We start from the raw sequence: 20,235 nt of genomic DNA on the forward strand, positions 1-20,235 counted from the left end.
AGCGGCCTACTTTTTATTGTCATTTAACATAAACAATTTTGCCAATAAACTGTGGGGCGCCAAGTGTAACAGACCTTTTTCCCGTAGACAGAATGCCTTCTGTGCTACGAAACACATAAATTCATTACGAAAACGTGTAACACCGTAATGCGTTTTGTCCACAAAACGCGTTAGCGTTGTGTCCACGATATACTGAAGAGAGCACATACTTTCGTACACAGAAAACAAAACGGATTATTCCTGTCATGCACTGAATTGACCGTTGTGCTTTTCATTTTGTGGACAAAAAAAAATCATTTTGTAGACAAAAGTAATTCTGTCCACGTAATAGATGTCCTAGGCCAGCATTTATGCTTTGCGGCACGAAATACAAAAAGCGCTGTACTATCATTATTCCGTGCCATATAATGTTCATTTTGTCGACTTAACTGTTTTGCTATATTACTGAAAGTATGACGTGCACGAAAGGGATTTAGCACAATATACTCCGTGACTCCGCAGTAACAGAAGCAAAAGCTACTTGAACATTCGTAGACATCAGTGTTTTGCTTAAATACAAAATGTTATGTTCATAGGCTATATTACTGAAGGTATGGTGTGCATGAAAGGGCTTTGGTCCAATACATTCCGTGAGTCAGCAGTTTACGGAATGAATTATGTGTCATGAGATCGCACAGGAATATTACCGTACATTAAAGCAAATGCTGGTTGAACCTTTGTAGACAGAACTGTTTGTTACATTCATTTGGTCACTTACGAAATGCAGAAACAGGCCAAAACGACGACGTCACATCACAGACGTCCGAAAAAGGCTGGCTAAAATTCGACAGCAAAAATGGCATTCGATACAGCCCTAGTTATTTCCCTGTATCATCGACTGACGTTGATGTGAGATTTTAGTTTCAAATCAATTTGTAAGGGTATTGCACTTTAACTCATTTATTCATTCTTTCGTTCACGAATCAGCGTAATAATGTAGGCCTACGTCTCTCCATATTTTAAAAAAAACATTTATTTTTAGCTTTGAAAACAAAAACGTATATAGTTCTGAACCTTAACACTTTTAGTTGTATTTTACTTCGACTATAATTAAAGTACATTATACAAGTTAAAACAGACTACGTTTGTATCCGCATTGATGTTAATGTCTTTTGATTAATAGTTTTAGTGAAACGTCCTTTACAGCATTTAAAGGTGGCCTGAAACATACTGACGTGAAAAAAAGCGAGAACAGTATGAGTAAAGTAATGAGTAGGCCTATATTTTAATCTTGGAGTTTATGTGGGGTAAGGATTACAACCAACACCATAACGATTATGCGTTAGTTTATATTGAGCTGACATTAACTGAATATTTACATATTGTGTGTCACCGAAAATACTGTCATGTACTCCTACAAAAATTACGTTTACATAATGTACTCACATGACCGTTCAAATGTGATTGAAGTATTTAACTCCTCCAGACCTGAATTTCTTCCCTTTTTCTCTCCTTGATGTATCCAGAGTAAAGGCTCGATCACGAAAAATGTAGTCACGTCAGAATTATTGGCACCCTTGATAAAAATGAAGAAAACAGGCTGAATACAAAAAACAGCATAGGTAATAATTTGGATGTTATGTTGAAACGTATGTGAAAACTATATACTTTTATTTTAAGACATTTTATTCTCATGTTTTTTTGTTTTTTTAAGTATTCTTTTTTCTGAAATCTATATAGGTGTCAAAATCATTGGCACCCCTAACAATTATTGTAAATAAAATCAAAGCTAAATTGACAAAATTTTGTTAATTAAGTTAATTTCAGCCTAAAGGAACTATATTGTGTCAATCCATCTTGTCCCGTTTCACTAAAAATGAGGTAATACATATGCAAAATCCCTTTGTTATCCATCACCAAAGAACAGTCCAAGAGACAGATGGTAATTGACCTTCACAAGTCGGGTAATGGCTACAAAAATACATAAATGGTTAAACATATCACTTAGCACTGTAAGGGCAATAATCAGAACATTTAAAACAGGGAAAGGGTGCAGATTTGCCAGGAAGAGGATGCAAGTGTGCACGTTGTCCCCATGGACAGTGAAGAAGATGGGGAGGGAGGCAATAAAGAAGCCAAGGATCATGGTTCAAGAATTGCAGAGCTTGGTTTCATCTTGGGGTGACCATGTCTTAAAAACAGCCATAAGGTGCCACCTCCATACTGACAAGCTCTTTGGAAGGGTTGCATGAGGAAAGCCCTTACTGAGCACAAGAAGTCTGGAGTTTGCCAAACATGATTGGAATTATGACTGGAAGAGACTGCTATGGTCAGGTGAGAAAAAAATTGAACTTTTTGGCCATACACACTATCAGTGTTTGGTGGCAAAATAATAATGCATAAAAGGAGAAGCACCTCATAACGTCTGTCAAAAATTGGGTGGGTCATTGATGTTTTGAGGATGTTTTGCTGCCAGTGGGCCAGGGGCACTAGTTAAGATCAATGGCATCATGAATTCCACTAAGTACCAGGAAATTTTGGCAGAAAATCTGGTTGTCTCTGCTAGGAGGATGGGACTTGGTCATAGGTGGTTTTCCAGCAAGACCCTAACCCTAACCCTAATTTTTTTGGCCCCAAACACACATCAACATCCATACAGAAATGTTTAAGTGAAAACAAAAGCGCAAACCCAAGGATATCAACGGTCTTGAAAAGTTCTGCATTGAGGAATGGTCAAAAATCTCTCCAGATTTGTTCTCTAAACTTGTTACAAACTATAGGAAAAGACTCAAGGCTGTTGTCTTTCCCAGGGGTGGTTGTAGAAAGTACTAAACCAAGGGCGCCAATAATTGTGAAACCTGTTTTTGGGTGATATAAATTTATTCAAAAAATGTAAGACTTTGGTTGATCCCACTGCATCATTAATAAAGCAGACTATTTTACACATGTTGGAAAATACAGTTTGTCAGTAACGGTTTTATTTTTTATTTTATAGCATTTTTGTGCACATTTATCAAGGGTGCCTATAATTCTAGACCTCACTGTATATCTCAGATTTATTTATTTATTTATTTATTGATTGTGCACTCCAATATATATTGGGGCCCATTGGTTATAAAGTTTCAAAATGTTAACATCATATTGTTACCAGTAACATTTCAGACAAATATATTTTGGTAGGTTTCTCACACATTAAGGTGATCACAACAGAAAAATTTTGCATTTTGACAAACAAAAAATATCATTAATAAACCTATTATATCAGTTACATCATTTCAGCTTTATTTTAGGTAAACAGCCTTTAAACAGCTTCACTTGGAAAAAGCAATAGTGTGCATTGCACATGTCTCAGTAGACATGGGTTTCACCCCTATGGGTTGGCTCTTGGTGTCTGGTTGCTTCGTTTTTGCATTGTGCATTTTTTGGCATCATGCTTCTTTTTGCATTTGCATTTTGACATGTGATCCACGGTGTCTGTCTGAACTTCTGAACTGGGCCATGTTTCCTATGGCTGTACTTTTTGGTCTGGCTTTTTTTGTGGGGTTGCACCATGAGAATCGCTTGGCTTCAGTTGTGTCTTGAAGTGCTCAGAGCTTCCTCAGGTGGCATGGGACTCTTCTACATTCATCTTGAAATGCAGAAAATCTGGAGTCTGCTGTGGCAGAATGCCCAGACATTTGTGGCCTCTCTCATCTGTAAGACAGGTGTTCAGCACAGCAAAGTCAAAGCCTTCAGTTAATTACTCATAACAGGGTAATCTGTTGGCCGGGTCTGTCCACCCCACCTATATTTTTCTTCACAGCCTTGGAATGCTTCATCTTTACATACCGCCTCAATTTTTTTTTTTGTCTCCCGCCTTTCACCTTCATCCTCTTCTGTGAAACCAGCAAAGTCTAAGGCTAGGAAAGCAGAGACGTGATTGAACCACTTCATAAGCATTGTTTTTATACTTCTACATCTCCCCCTGTCTCTTTCGGACATTTCTTTGTCCGATTTCAGTGGAGGATCAGCTGAGAAGCACACACCCTTGCTGTTCCAGCCATGGGGATTCTCTGGTGTCCCAGCTCTACAAGCACATTGTAGATAGCATAGTAATTGTTTTAGAGGAGTATGTGGTTTGGATTATCAATTCTTTGGTACAGGTGGGAGACCGCTGATGCTCCAGACTCTGTTTAAAGAGCTCTGTAGCTGGAAAAGAATTAAAAATATAACAATTTGTAGATGACACACATTTTATATAGAAAAATAAGCCACGCAAAATAAAAAAGGATGTCATTGTGAATATTGGCTTTTTATAAATGAATTCATAAAGTTCCTTTCTGTGGAGATCTAAGTTCAGCATTACCCAGGGTAGCATTTGGGGACTTCCCTACAAATATATTCTTAGGCTACAACGTAATAACTTTTCAAAATTATTCAAAAAATATTACCCATGCAACTGTTTCATTTCAAAATTTCTCCACAGTTGTGGAGGAAAGCTGTTCTCATGCTAATTTTGAAGTAGAGTTTATTGAACATCTGTTTATCATCATCACTTACATTTTCTGGACACATTTAAAAATTGCAAAAAAGGTAAATGTGTAACTATCTGTGATTGTGATATTATAATTCATTAATCCCCAATCTGATGTTAAATACATTATTTATTTAGTTATTATAAAAATAAAATGAAATGTACTAATTTACTAACAATAAACTATCATACATTGTATTTACAGAAGACCTTAAGATGTATTTCATCTCAGTTCAAAGATCATTTTCAAAAAATGTTAAAATCCTGGGTAACTTATTCTTCCTCATTCTGTTCCCAGACATTCCTGTACATCTATGTTCTCTGATCATGTTTATGTTTTTGTGCTTTGTTTTTTTATCCTTCTGTATGATGGTACTGTACGGTCACTTGTGGTAATCAAAAAGCAACTGTTCGCCTAAACTGCATTCGCTCAAATATGGCGTCCCGAGCCCGAAAGCTCGGTCTTCTCCACAGAAAACTAAACTTCTATGGCGAAAGCAAAGGGATGATACTTTACGCCTTCTGCCACATGTAACGGACACAAGAACACATTCTTGAGAACAAGAACAACTTTGGTTCAACATATTTAGCGCTACGCGATACAAAAAAACGCAAAAAAGAGCACCTGGTTCCGTCTGCGCGCTCTGCTTTCCTGCCGCAGCCTGCACTAGTCCGTCAAGGTGAAAACTCTGAACTATCCCATTGTGCGGTATACAAAGGAAGACGTGTAATATTTACGTTGCCCATGTGACAGACGCTGCTAGTCACAACGATATACGCAATGAATACTGCATGATTAGCAGTGCAAATAAGAAAAACGTAGGTACACACTATAACAAAAGTGAAAATATACATGTCATACAATACTGAGAGTGCTACAAGTGATAACAATATTTGTGCTGCATTTCTAATAGTATATCATAGTCAAAGATATAATGTACCTCTTTACTGCCCTTTTTGACGATCACAACATGGTTGTGCTGTTTTTTTAATTGCCTACATGTACAGTATTAACTTACTACAGTCCTACAGTTTTAGTCAAATCTTGACACTATCAACATAGTTAAATTTACATCAGAGGATGTATGTAGACAGCATATTCAGGTATGACTGTGTTAAATACCAGCTAACTTTACCGTGGAAATGTTCAGTTAGAAAAAATATTCAGGTCTTCTTAGGAATAATAAGCAAGCATTCATTTTAGAGTCAGTTTTAGAGTTGTGAATTGCATTTTGTATTTTCATCTGTCATTTATAAAATATTTACCATGCATGGAATATTTGTACATCCGCCAGTGGAATACACTCAACTGAAATATTAATCTTATTTATCTTTGTATTAACAATAATTATAATTTAGCATGCCTAAGGTTTTATCATTATATGTGACAGAACATTCTGAATTCTATCAGGTTAATTGTGCCATTCTTTTCTCCATATGGCATAGTCCTATAAGTTACAAAAGCGGTGTAAAATAGGTTCTGGAAAGGCCTCTCTCTCACTTCCAGATGCAGAGGAGAGTGATGGATTTCCATGGAAACTGGGCTGGGTCTTCCTGCTGCATTCGGCCTGCTGCTGTTCATCTGGTGATGAGGGAGACGGCAGCGGTGACGGCACTGATCACATGACTGGGCAGGGTTAGTGTCAGGAAAAAAAAAAAAAAAAAAAAACACAATCAATGGTAGTTCATAACAAACCAATGTTTAGCCTTAAGGCCAAGTCATGCAGATCATCTTTGTTATCATCTAGAACATATTCAGCACTGTGTCATGCCCGGTCTTAAACACTGAAGGTCTCTGCTGGCATGCATTAATGTCAGGATTAGCACAAACATTGCAAAAACTGACTGCTTCAATTAACCAAACCAAGAAATTCGCTTAAGGATAAAAATAAAATATACACAAAAACAAAAAAAATATTGTCTCTATGTCTCTCCTTTCACTATTCTATCAACTGTCATATACTGTAAAAGCCCGGTTTGCAGCTTGTTCCAAACTGGAGAGGCATCGCCATGGTGATGGGCAGGGTTAGAGTATGAGTAATGTGCCTGTATTTGTGTGCATGACTCACTCAAGAAAGAGGGGAGTAGTAAAAAGAGCTGGTGGGGAGGAGGAAGAGCAAGGCCCAGTTATACCCCAGCACTCTGCCTCATGATGTAGCGAGAGAGTGAATAATTGACCAACCAATAAGAAGGAGCAGAAAGTTTTAATTCTTAAATGGAAGAAGTCTGGAACAACTAGGACTCTTTCTAAAGCTGGCTGCCTGGCCAAATCACAATCGGGGGAGAAGGGCCTTGGTAAGAAAGGTGACTAAGAACCTGATGGTCACTCTGGCTGAGCTCCAGAGATCCTGTGTGGAGATGGGAGAAACTTCCAGAAGGACAACAATCACTGCAACACTCCACCGTTCTGGGTGTTATGGCACAGTGGCCAGATGGAAGCCTCTCCTCAGTAAAGGCACATGAAAGCCCGCTTGGAGTTTGCAAAAAAGCACCTAAAGGACTCTCAGACTGTGAGAAACAAGATTCTTTGGTCGCTTGGCCTCAATTCTAAGCGCCATGTCTGGAGGAAGCCAGGCACCGCTCATCACCTGCGCAATACCATCCCAACGGTGAAGCATGGTGGTGGCAGCATCCTGTTATGGGGGTGTTTTTCAGTGGCAGGGACTGGGAAACTGGTCAGGGTTGAGGGAAAGCTGAACAGAGCAAATTACAGAGATATCCTTCATGAAAACCTGCTCCAGAGTGCTCAGGACCTCAGACTGGGCTGAAGGTAGACCTTCCAACAGGGCAATGACCCTAAGCACACAGCTAAGACAATGCAGGAGTGGCTTAGGGACAACTCTGTCAATGTCCTTGAGTGGCCCAGCCAAAGCCCAGACTTGAACCCAATTGAACATCTCTGGAGAGACCTGAAAATGGCTGTCCACCGAGGGTCCCCATCCAAGCTGAGAGAGGTTCAGAGGATCTGCAGAGAGGAATGGCAGAAAATCCGCAAATCCAGGTGTGTAAAGATTGTCGCATCATATCCAAGAAGACTTGAGGCTGTAATCACTGCCAAAGGTGCTTCAAGTAAGTACTGGGTTAAGGGTCTGAATACTTATGTCAATGTGATATTTCAATTTTTTATTTTTAATAAATTTGCAAAAATTTCTAAAATGCTGTCTTTGCTTTGTCATTATTGGGTATTGAGTATAGATTGTTGAGGAAAAAAAATGAATTTAAACAATTCCAGCATAAGGCTGCAACGTAAGAAGATGTGAAAAATGTGAAGGGGTCTGAATACTTTCTGAATTCACTGTACATGAATGTGTAGAGTAAATATGTGGTATATTTGTGCATTTGTGTATGTAAATGCACGAATGCACATCAATAGAAAGTAATCAAGACATAATATACTGGGAAGGTGTGCTACATAGCAAATGCTTATATATAGTGAAAGAATTAGGGGTCATTATTTGGGATTGTCATTGTCTTTTTCTTCACATGGGAATTGGGTTCTTCCTCTCTTTCTCAATGTACAGTGGCAATGGTGTGAGAGGTGGTATGACCAGCATGCCTATTCCCTGGTATAGTAATCAGTCCTGCATGCTATCTGACCTAAAGGAGGATCAAGACAATACATTGTGCGGGGGAGTGCAGGGCTCGTAACTGAAAGGTTGCTGGTTCAGTTCCCTACTGGTGCACTGTCAATGTACGCTTGGGCAAGGTACTTAAACCACAATTGCTTCAGAAAATATCCAGCTCTATAAATTGATTAAATGTAAAAATTGTAAGTAGCTCTGAATAGGAAGCGTCTGCTAAGTGACAATAATGTAATATGTTTAAGTTCCAAAGGGCCACTTGAATGTTTTGTTACTGGATAGGTTGTATAAAATGGAAAAGAGTAATTTGATTGGTTTACTAGAGAGGCACCAGGGTCTTGGCAGACAATAATTCCTAAAGTTTAATCTGCCGTTTGGTTCTTTTGGGTTTGTCAAGCTGGCACACTGTGCTTCTATGAGATTGTACTCTGAACACACACCCTTGGGGTTCTGTGCCTGTTTTTTTTCTTTTACCATGGAGTGGTCTGGCCTTATTTCCCTTATGCCATGTTAATTTCTCAATTTTATGCATTTACATCAACTTTCTATTTTTAATTAATGCTTATTTCGCCACCTGAATCCTCTACTATGTAAGTCAGAAATGCTGTTGTTGAATGGAATTCTCTGAATAAACTATGGCAGGAGCATGTCCAGTGGATTATGTGTTTTCATCTGTGTGTGAGAGTATACGTGATATGATTTTGCCCGTTCACTGACAGTTTCAGGAAAGCCATTCATCCATTATATTATTTCTTTATCCATCTGTCAGGTTTAATCAAAGAGTGTGTTACAGTTTCTATTTCTGAACTTGAAATATAGACACAAACGGTCAACGTAACAATGGGTCAGGTGATGTCACACACTACCTTAATACGTTGTTTAATTAGACTAAACAACATCAAAATTGCTTGTAATGAAATTATACCTTAACTGTTTTGAACTATATTTTTATATTTTATCTTTAGTTGCTGCCAAGTAGGTTTTGTGCCTGTTGGTTTGCAACCACATAAATATAAAACACACGTGTATATATATATATACATTATAAAAATTTTGAATAAGTGGAACACTTGAGATAAAACTTCTCTTTTTTTTAATTAATACTCACGCATTGACTCGGTCAGCAATTTTCTGCTGCTACTATACCATATACTATCCTATATATACTCATATTCTGCATACACATTCATTAATATTTCTAACTCCACTGGGGAGAAGTAGGAGGATCCAGCCCTTTTTTCTCCTGTTGCCATGACGAATCAGGGTTAACTTAACTCAAGAGTTGAATGAACTACTTGTTATCACCTGTTCTGAAAACAAAAACTCTGAGTTTGACAGCTCAGAGTTAGTCAACCCAGAGTTCAGGTTTAAACTCAGAGTTTGTTAAACTTGCTCTCTGAAACAGGCCCCAGTTGTGTGCGCTGTGTTGTTTGGCTTTATGGCAAGCTTGGCACTATTGTCTTCTGTTATTGTATGTATATGCGTAACACGCCACGCAATAGTTGGACTGTGTACTGACGTCAGTTAAAAAATGTTTGCCCCCCACCCCCCCAACGCAAATGTCAAACTCTGCCTATGCATTTCACTGCTGAGCCCCTTGGAGGACGTGGTCAAAGAATAAAAATTAAGTACAAAAATCTGTGCCCCCAATTTACTAATCTGTACTCACGATTTTATAACTCATGAGCCTAGGCTAAATTTACCAAACTGTATCGACCATTTCGTAATTAGTCCCTCAATTTATCAATACGTACCCACGGTGTACCCACAAATTAACAGGGATTTTAGTTAAAACTGACTCAGTGCAAGCTCGTTGGCAATATGAATTCCGCTAGGACCAGATTCCCTAACCACAATTCTTGTCACCATTCTAAACTGTACAGCAGAACGTGTCCTGGATCAGAATTTCCCTGCAGTTCTCAACACAGTTATCGTTTTGTTGTCATTCACTCCCAAACTGCACCCAGTCGATATCCACGGTTTGGTAAAGAGTGCCCTCTATTATTGAAATGGATTGAACTGATGTGTGTTTATGAAGATTTTGGACGAGAGCGGTGACGATTTACCTGTATTTTAATGTAGACTGTTGAAATACAAACAGGCTACATCGTTTGCGTGCAATCCGCACAGTCCTCCTTTGGCAACAAAGTTGTCAACTACCTTATAATTAGCCTTCCTTATAAAGAATTCATGTTAATTTGAGGGTAAAAATAATTGAATTGTGGATACAGATTGATAAATTAAGGGTACGCAAATTAATAAACCATGGGTACTGATGTACATGAGTTGTGGGTACGAATTGTTAAATAGGTTTTTTTTTTTACGAATTTGTAGACTGATTGTACGAACTAATAAACTGAGGGCACGAATTACTAAACCCTGCGTGGGCACGAATTACGTATGGAATATTTATATTTCCACCAAGTCCTCTAAGGGGGCCTGTAGTTTCCAATGAACTAAATACAAATCTTTTCCTTCTTTTAAGTCCTATACGTAGTAGTAATGTTTTACTAGCTTTTGTTTCCTGTAGGCAAGACGTACTTGTAGTCTTCGGGGATGTTTTCTCTTTGGATGTCAGCTATTTGGAGGATTTTTTTTTACTTTTCGTAAAAGCGTGGGACATCGGTCGACCGAAACTTCGTGACTCTGTAGGACATCGCACGGTTGGCAAATCAAGGGTAGGAAAGTTACATATGGCGTGCACGAGAACGTACATGGTGCAATGCAATGAATTGTTTCTAAGATGACGTGGCATGCCGTAGAATTTGTAATGATTTTAAGTAGTGTACTTTACATCTTACTGTGCTTTAACTCTTGCTATGATGTAATCTTTCGGGTGGCGTTAAAGCCATCTTCTAACTCTGTCCCGATGACAAACATAAAAAATCTATAGCCTACGTAGTGCAGATTTCAGTAGTGCCGCAAAAATAGGAAAAATAAGGAAAATAAAAGAAAAGCCCAGAGTAAGAAAAGTAAGGATTACGTTTGGTGCTTACAATAAATGCCTCAGAGGTATGAGCAGAAGTGATGTCCTTGAGCGGCCGTCATAGCAATTACTGTATGGACAAAGTAACACTTCCTACTGTTATAACTAGTGATCAACGACTGAAGTGTTATTGATAATAACATGAAATAATAATGATTAATGAATCAGGGACAGACTGTGACTGTGTGGCATCAAATATTTGGCATGTTAAAAACATTTAAACAGCAACAGCGTCACCAATGTTATACAGAAAACTCCCCGTGGCAAAAAAACCGAAGTGCAGCACAAAGAATTTGTTCCGAACTGACAGCATGTTCAACGATGTGTCATATGAACGATATGAGGGCTGAGAATATTGTTCAGATAAATGATCGATTGTGCAGAAAAACGGAAACGCTCAAACAGATAATCATCAGGAAATGATAACACATCCAAGCGGGGACTGATCACCCTCTCCCGACGGAGATTTCTGCGGAGTATTTGTGCTTCAATATCAACTGGCTCTTCAAGAAAAGGACACGCCATGTCTGACACCTCCTTCAGTCTGAGGAGGAGGAGAAACTCAGGTTTACTTGAAGAAAACCTGCTAGCGAGCAGGTTAGATTCACGGAGTATGTTGCCATAGTAAATGACTCAGAGTTAAGCTAAACTGGCTTTGTGAAACCGAAAACCCAGAGTTTCCTTCAACTCCGAGTCAACTAACTGAGTTTTCACTAAACCGGCCTCCTGAAACAGGGCCCTGAAGCGCACTAACCATGAAGTTAAAATCTGTTAAAAGTGAAATATCAATTTGTTTATATTATACTGTTAGGCTTTCATTTTCCATGTAGCCTTTAAAAGGCTACATGTCCCACGTGATGTCTTTCCAGCCAATCATGGGTGTTGTGATGATGAACGTGACTCACGAGCACGGCTGTCGTTAACTTAACCTTTAAGCAAATCCTCTTTACAAATCAGAAATTTTAGGTATTTTACATTGAATGCAGTAACTTACGGGCCAGTACTAGGCTATATTTACCCAGTGCAATGCAGTTATCGTTATAATGTTACAAGTTAAATGAGCTCGTCAAATGAAAATATTAAATTATTTTATGTATTTTATATAGTTATATCTGTGGCTAGATTTGTAGGCAGTGTCAAAAAGTCGTTTGTCTCAAATATATATATAGCCTATACATTAGATATACGCGGCCTTGGGGATAAGGGTGTCCAAAGCAGGACAGTTGTTTTATGCGTGTATCAGACAGGTGTAATCTCGGTAACAATGGTGTACAGAAAAGGCAAAAGATGAAGTAGAAACAATGGCAGAATGGAAAACTGATGTACAGAAAATGTGTTATGCAATAATACCGAAGGAGGGGTTTTGAGTCTAAGCTCCACAACAAGATGAGCTAAGGGAAAGCATAAAAGAGAAGTGCATTTAGAGGGTGGGGCAGAATGAATGTGTGTGAGTGAGTGAGACTGCTCCGCGCAGACCAGCCCGGTTTTCTGTATGCTGTTTTGAAACGTATGCAATAACGTATGCAATTACATCAGACTCTGAATTATTCTTCTTTTTTCTTGGAGAACTGCTGAACAAGTGTGAGGGGAACCCTCAGTCTAACTGGCCCGGACTGAGGCTAGTTTTCTACCACAGCGCCTATTTGTTCTCTTGGTTATGACTCGCGTACGATAATCTTCCTCAAAATACGATAAAATTAAGCCTCTGGTACGATACTTTAACATTTCCCATCTGGCAACGCTAATTTGGGGGCAGAATTTATGTCAGGCAGAAAAGGAGATGGCAGAGGCGATGCCAGGAGAGAGAGTGATCCTTACTCATAAATGATGAATATTTAAACAAATTTATATGTTTTCAGAAAGTGTTCGCATTATTTGCTTTGAATACATAATGCTTGCCGTCAAATCATTTATCTTCATTCTACAATATGCAGACTAAACATGTCCCCCCTATTATATTGCAAAATGGTTTGGTTTTAGGCGTAATCCTACGTTAATTCGTCCACAGCCCCTTCACCAAATTGAACTGTCAAAATGACTACACACAAATCTGGGGCTCAAAAGCGAAAAGAAAAGAAAAAATAAGAGGATGACTAGCCTGCTAATGCATACTCATGCAAGTGAGCGCAATAGTTTGCTGGCTCATTTGCTGTGACTGTTTAATGAGATTATCTGGAAATTAAAACTTGAAGTAAGGAATGCACTTTCCCAGGCACGGAGCCAATGGCTCATTGCAGAGGGGGTGAGGACCTGTAGTGGGCCCTTATACAGCCTACTATAGGCTGTATGGAGATGCAAGACAGATACAAGGGGAAACTTGCGGAGACAGAAGGGCGGAACGGAGAGAAACGCAGATTACAATGAGGTGTGCTATTTCAGCAAACCTGATAGACCAGAGCAACATGACGTCAACTTGAAGTAGTTTTGGCGGACAACAAAGCGGTAAAATTGACTGGTGGCAAATAGAAGATAGAGGTTGTCACCATGCCTAAAAGTTGCTGTGTTGTGTCCTGCACCGTCAACAGTAAAGCACACCCACACATTTGTTTCTCCTTGCTACCGAGTAGGGAAAGGGAGGGCAAAAGACGGATTTTATGACTTCAGGCTACTCGGAGGGAGGACTCCAAGGGAAAACTATGGGACCCCCATAGCAAATATGTTTATGTCTGCAGCAAACACTGCAGAGCCAAATCATCACTGGCAATACATCTAGTCTACATTTTATAATTGCCATTTTGAATTGTGAATTCTTGTACACAATAGGCTATACAATAAAGAAATCACTAGATCAGACCTCAGTCAATATAATATCAGCGCGCCTATTGCAGTGGTTGCAGCAAAGTAGCAAACATAGCTATATGCATAATATACAGCATATAATATAAGTAGGCTATAATGATTTTAACCCCACTGCCCTCTGACGTGCTCCTAAATCACCCAAGTGTTGGTTATCCTAATAGGAATGGTTTCGATCGACCCCCAGCTAAGTTTCTCACACTGGGAGGATGCTAGCTGCAGCGATGCATTGCTTCTCTCTGCTTCCGGTGGGGCGTGAGCCTACCGTGGCTCCGTAAGCAGTGACAGCGATGGGAAATAAAACAAGACAGCCAGTGATCTCCTAGTTCCTATACTTTGGGACTTGAACAGAGGGCATAATTTTTCTGTTTTTACACTTACACAAGGATACTGGATAGCGAATAAAGTTTTCTGTAACTCTATCGTGTCTCTGCTCATTCAAAATAAATACTGCGGCGAGAAACTTAGATAGGGGCCGATTGAAACCATTACGCCCTGAGTCTGACTTTTTATTTTTTGCTGCAATTAAGACACACAAACAAACTTTATTCAAAATATTCAACTATTGTAACTATTGAGTCTAACATGGTAGCTACCTATCTGCCCTTGGTTATAAGGTCAAGACATGCCAGGTTCCTTATGTACTAGCTAGTGTAGGCCTATATGATATGTAGCTACTGAATCTTCAGAGCATTTGGGGTGACTTGTGTGTCCTACTGCGCATTTTTCTGTGCTTGCCAGTGACTGTCTCAGGTGGTGAACGTGCATTCAGTAAGATGACACTTACAAGAAACTATTTGCAATCTACTGTTGTCTCAAGCCAGATTAAATGGTTTGGCACTGCTTTCAACAGAGAGCCAGTTGGCGCAGAATCTGGACTTTAAGGACATAATACATGACTCTGTGAAAAGGTGTGGCAGATGACACCCTGACTGTTTTTGAATGTTTTTGAATGACATTTCAGTTGTCCTAACAATAAAGCATGGCATTGAATATTTCAAGCGTGCTGTTGAGTGTATTTTTAGTTTAATTGGGGTGGGGGCGGGGGCCGTTGAAATAATTTTGTCCGGGGCCCAGGCATCATGCACACTGGCCCTGGTGAGCGTGCTCTGTTTGTGGAAGGGGTCGACTGATTATCTTGTCGTTAGATAATCCGGGCTGATATTTGAAGATTTTTGATGATCTGTCATCACTATATTTTTATCTAAATTCCAGATTACAAAAAAAAAAAAACTTTTAAAAGCAATGCGTGTGGGTGATTGCACTTCCTGGTTTAGTGTTTGTAGTTCCTCAGATAACCTCACAAATTAATTTTCCAAGTCATAACCTTTATTCGTCTAATGTGCTGTGTATAAAAATGTCTTATAAATTCCAAGTTACTAAAACTAAACACTTAACACATTATTGTTGTGTTAGCATTTCCTGTCAGAAAAAATGCTATTGGCTAACATTCTTTCCACAAAATTCCCTCATTGGCCGAGACAGATAACGTTATCTGACCTTGAAAATGAAACGTTTTCAGCTGCTGGAAACAAGGACATAAGGTAAATATCCAGTAAAATGGTCGTTGTGCTCAAACCATGCCGTTAACCAAATTGCACTAGGCTAATTGGACCTTTTTGAATCAGTATAAGTAGTCTACACTTAAAAACAGCTAAAAAACAAGCTTGGAATATAAAAGAAATAAGGACTTGTAATAAGGACTAATTGGTGCGCTTATGCTATAAGTTGCAACAGTTTGGCACTGCACATTGAACAAATAGTAATGTATATTTATTCTTTCAAATGAAATATTCAAAGAAATTTATCCTAAAGCACAGCCCTTCTGAATTACAGTCGACATTTAAGCAACCTTTCACGAAATTAAACTTCAACTCGCTTGCGGTTGCACTGTATGTCGGAACCTTGGGGCAAAGCTGAAAATACCCGTTTGCCGCTTTGATGTTTCTTCATTTGGCCTCATCAGGAGAGTATCTATGTTTCCAGGGTCCTAAATTCCCAGGGTCCTGTGTTCCCCAGTTCAGTATTATGTTAACACACCAGCTAATGCTATCCTTGCATCTAATGCTAATGTTAATAGTAACTGAGATAATGCTAACTCTCAAGATAATGCGAAATCTAATACTAACACTGACCCACATGCAAATGCTAACCCTAACCCTAAACCTAACCCTAACCTTAACCCTAAACCCTAACCCTAACCCGAACTCTGACTCTCACCCAAATTTCAAGGCTAGATCTGACATTGATGCTAATGCTAACTGGAAATCTAAAGCTAACACTAACCCTAGAACTAATGCTAAAGCTAACCCTAACCTGAACATCCATTTGGGCCCTTGGAAGCATTATCAATATCATATTATGTGAATACAGAACTGGGGAACATCTTTTTCAGGTTCCCATTATGTGCTATATAGAGCTGGGGAACATAGGACCCTGGGAACATAGGAATGACCCCCACTAGGTTCCCATTATGTGCTATATAGAGCTGGGGAACATAGGACCCATCATGGAAGTCGAGTTATTAAAATAAAACTTTGCAGCACACAGTTTGCACTTCACAGTACCCTACTTTTGTATGAGCTGTCCATTTTTCACATAAATGACTTATGAGCAAATGGGCTCCTAGAATCTCCCCGCAACTTCAGAGAAAGCATGGATGCACAGGCTAGTTTTAAGGTTTGATATTTCATACGTTATGATGAAAATGCAGCCTAAATAAGGTATCAATTCATTTTATTTCTTATGCAATGATTGCCATCGTTCGTCCGATAACTGAATGCTTTTGAAATAGCAATAGTTATCTGTTGCATAGCCAAAATAAGATAGCCTAACCATAGAGAATTTTACCCACAACGTCAATATTACATTGCACATTTTAGCTATTGCAATTTTTAGTTTAATTTTACCTTTGAGAAAGAATTTTCATTTGATCTTTTTGCTCTTGATTTAACTTTCATAGTGGTGATGCATGCCTGAAATATTAAAAATATTCAGATATCGGCCTGAAATATTGGTTATCATCCTCTTTTTGTCACAGATAATCATTATCGTATCGGCCCTGAAAAAACCATATTGGTCGACCCCTACTATTTATCCCAAAATATTTAATGTCCAATGTGGATAACAAAGCTCTTACGACTATCCAAATGACAACAGAATGCATACTCAATATTGCATTTCAAGCATGTTAACAAGTGCTGCTTTAGGGAAGTATAGCGAGGAAGTTGTACGGCCTGTAGAGATCAAAGATGAGTCTTTCTGGTTGTATGTCAGGTTAAAAAGGGTAGCAAGGCAAAAAATAAATTCACAGTACCAATGCTGGTGTGTTTATGGAACCAACATTAAGTACTCTCTGCATCGTTTTTCTTCAGGCTAGTTAAATATAGCTGATGAGGTGTTGGCAATTGTGTGTACTTCATGTGTCATACATGCATCTCTTTTAAGTAGTTCTATCTATCTGTTTTGTCAAAGAGTCTTACTTTAGCTCTAACCCAAGGCATCCCCCCACCCCCCACCTGCCCTCAGGCAGACTGCCAAATCCCTTTCGGTCATACCTGTTTTCTCAGAACAGGGCAACAAACATTTCCAAATAACATATGTAGTGCTTGTGGTTTCTCAGAGTCTAGGTTCAGTCACTTGAATTGAGCTCCTTGTCATGTAATTTCTGCTCAGTTTCTGCACCTGTTGAGCCCCTTCCCTGAACATCATAGTCTTTTTTATGAGATGCCCTGATCCAGTTGAGGTTTTCCATGCTATCTGTTATAACAGCCAGAGCAGTTACTTTAGCATCTCAGGTTAGGGTACAATAGTTGTGCCTTCCCTGGGAATTAAACTTACAACCTTCAGGTTACTACCCCTAACTTCTTAAAACTTTTGCTAAGGGTCATAACTGAAACATAGCGTATTCACAAGTGCACAAAGAAACCAGTATTTTAGGAAGTTGCTGATGATGACTGCTCTGAAAGCCAAATATGAGCAGAGCAGGTTGGTTTACCTTAAGATCAGTGACAGTGGTTTTCAGAAAATTGCCTTGGGGCATAAGAAGTGAACCTTTAAGGTGGCTATACCAATCTGCCCAATTACATGGGAGTTAGCATATACAGTGTATCTACAAGGAAGGAAGTCTACACACCCTGTCAATTTTTTTTTGTTTTTGATGTCTTAGCTGAAATAAAAAAGTGAAATCAGACATTTTTTAGCTTTATTTACAAGAATATCTAAATGAAAATTAAATGCCTCAGTTTTTCAAAAAAGTAAAAAAAAGGAACTTTGAATATCTTGGTTGAATAAGTTTGCACACCCTTAAATTAATATTAGGTGGAAGCACCTTTTGCTTTGATAATTGTAGTAATTCTGTTTGAATAAGTCTCTAACATCATCTTACATTGAGATTTTGCATTTTTTTCCAGTTCTTCTTTGAAGTAGACTTCAGGTTCAATTAAATAGCAAGGGAACGCATATGTACAGCTCTGTTCAGTCCAAAGATTTCGAATGAGTTTTTTTTCCAGCCATTCAATTGTGGATTTGGCTGTGTGCTTTGCATCATCATTATGCTGAAAGGTGAAATTCTTCCCCATCTTCAGCTTTTTTTGCAGAGGGTAGCAGGTTTTTCTCTACAATATTTTGGTATTTTTCACTATTCATTTTCTCCTCCCCCTCACCAGAGCTCCATTCCCTGCTGAAGAGAAACAGCCCCAAAGCATGATGCTGCCACCACCCTGCTTGACAGTAGGGACTCTGTTCTTAGGCTGATGGGCTGTGTTGGCTTTGCGCCAGATGTATAGGTTAGAATTATGGTCAAATGTTCTACCTTAGTCTCATCAGACTCCAAGATCTTTTTCCACATGACAGTGTCTTTTTGCATAATTCAGACAAGACTGGATGATGCTCTTTGTGAGGAGTGGGTTCTGTCTTGCCACTCTACCCCACAGCCCAGAATTGTGCAGAACACATGAAATTGTTGCTATGTACATATGATGAACAGTCCCTGCTATGAAGTCCCGCACCTCTTTTAATGTTGCTGGTGGCCTCTTGGTGGCCTCCGTGATGTGTTCACGGAGGAGGTTATTCATCTTGGAGTGACAGCCTGATCTAGGCCAGGTGGTGCCATATTTAACCAATTTCTTGATTATGGCTTTTACTGTGTTCCATGATATATTTAAGGCCTTTGATAATTTTTTCTAAACCTCTCCTGATCTGTACCTTTCAACAATTCAATCCCAGAGATGTTTTGGCAGCTACTTATTACTCATAGTTAATTCCTTACAGTAGCATGTGTTATGGGTGGGATCTTGCTGTGTTGTGTATTAGATGTTGTGTGGTCAGCGAGCTATCAAGTTTCGAACCGAGGTTCTCACTGCTCACTGCCAACCCCTTACAGCCAGCGTCGTTACCAGTTGAGCTAAAGGCAAATTGCCCTTACCCTGTTGGCAACAACGCTACTTAACCAGGTCTCGGAGGAGTGACGCAGCCGCTGCAACTGCTCGGCTACTTGCTACCCGCTACCTAAGGCTTTACGCAGGACTCATACGAGCTAATCACTTCAGCTCTGCTACACATGCACTAGGAAACAAGGGAATCTGCTGAGAAAACCTACAGGAGCAGCTGATTTTATCCTGAACTAATCAGAAGCACTTCATTTGGTCACAGGTGAAGTCAGTCAACTTTGGGAATGATTTGGATGGTGAAATGGTTAAATCTGAGCACAGTTACAAATCCCATTATAAGGGGTATCTAAAGTTATGCAACCAAGGTGTTTTAATTTTTTCTATTTTAAAGCAATATGCATGCCTTTTCTTTTCTTTTCTACTTTGATGTTGTGGGTCTAAATGAAAGTGGGAAAAAATCTGATTTAATGGCTTTTCCATCCAGCCCTCTTCTACCTTCCTCCACCCAGGCCTGACTGGTAGTCTGTCAAGGTGCCTCGGCTTGTCACTAGAAATACATCCGGTGTACATTTGCATGCCTAAAAAAATCTCCAGGGCCCTGCCATCCCATCGTATTGGTCCACACATTCAGGCAATATTTCTCAGCCAATCAGACAATGAAAAGAGCAACTGGTGACATTGTCTAAGCTATTTTTAATACACTGTCTGCTCTGAACAGATCAAGGGAGATAACACTTCCAAATGATATAATGGAGGTGTGTGAAAATTAAATGCCATAGTTCAGGGGAAATGAACTTTAACCTTTGGGTGTTTGCTGCCTTAGGGACATACCCTGAGATAGCAGGCACCTGTGGTATCAAAAAAGAAAAGTGACAGAGCTATAGCCAGTTCTCTTAAGTTTCTTTTTGATAACAAACACATTTCAGATCATGTATATTTCCCTGTATATGAAGAAAAAGGTTGTTTTTTTTTATTAGCAGGGCTGTATAT

The sequence above is a fragment of the Megalops cyprinoides genome, chromosome 18 (genome assembly GCF_013368585.1).
Source record: "Megalops cyprinoides isolate fMegCyp1 chromosome 18, fMegCyp1.pri, whole genome shotgun sequence".
NCBI classification, from domain to species: Eukaryota; Metazoa; Chordata; class Actinopteri; order Elopiformes; family Megalopidae; genus Megalops; species Megalops cyprinoides.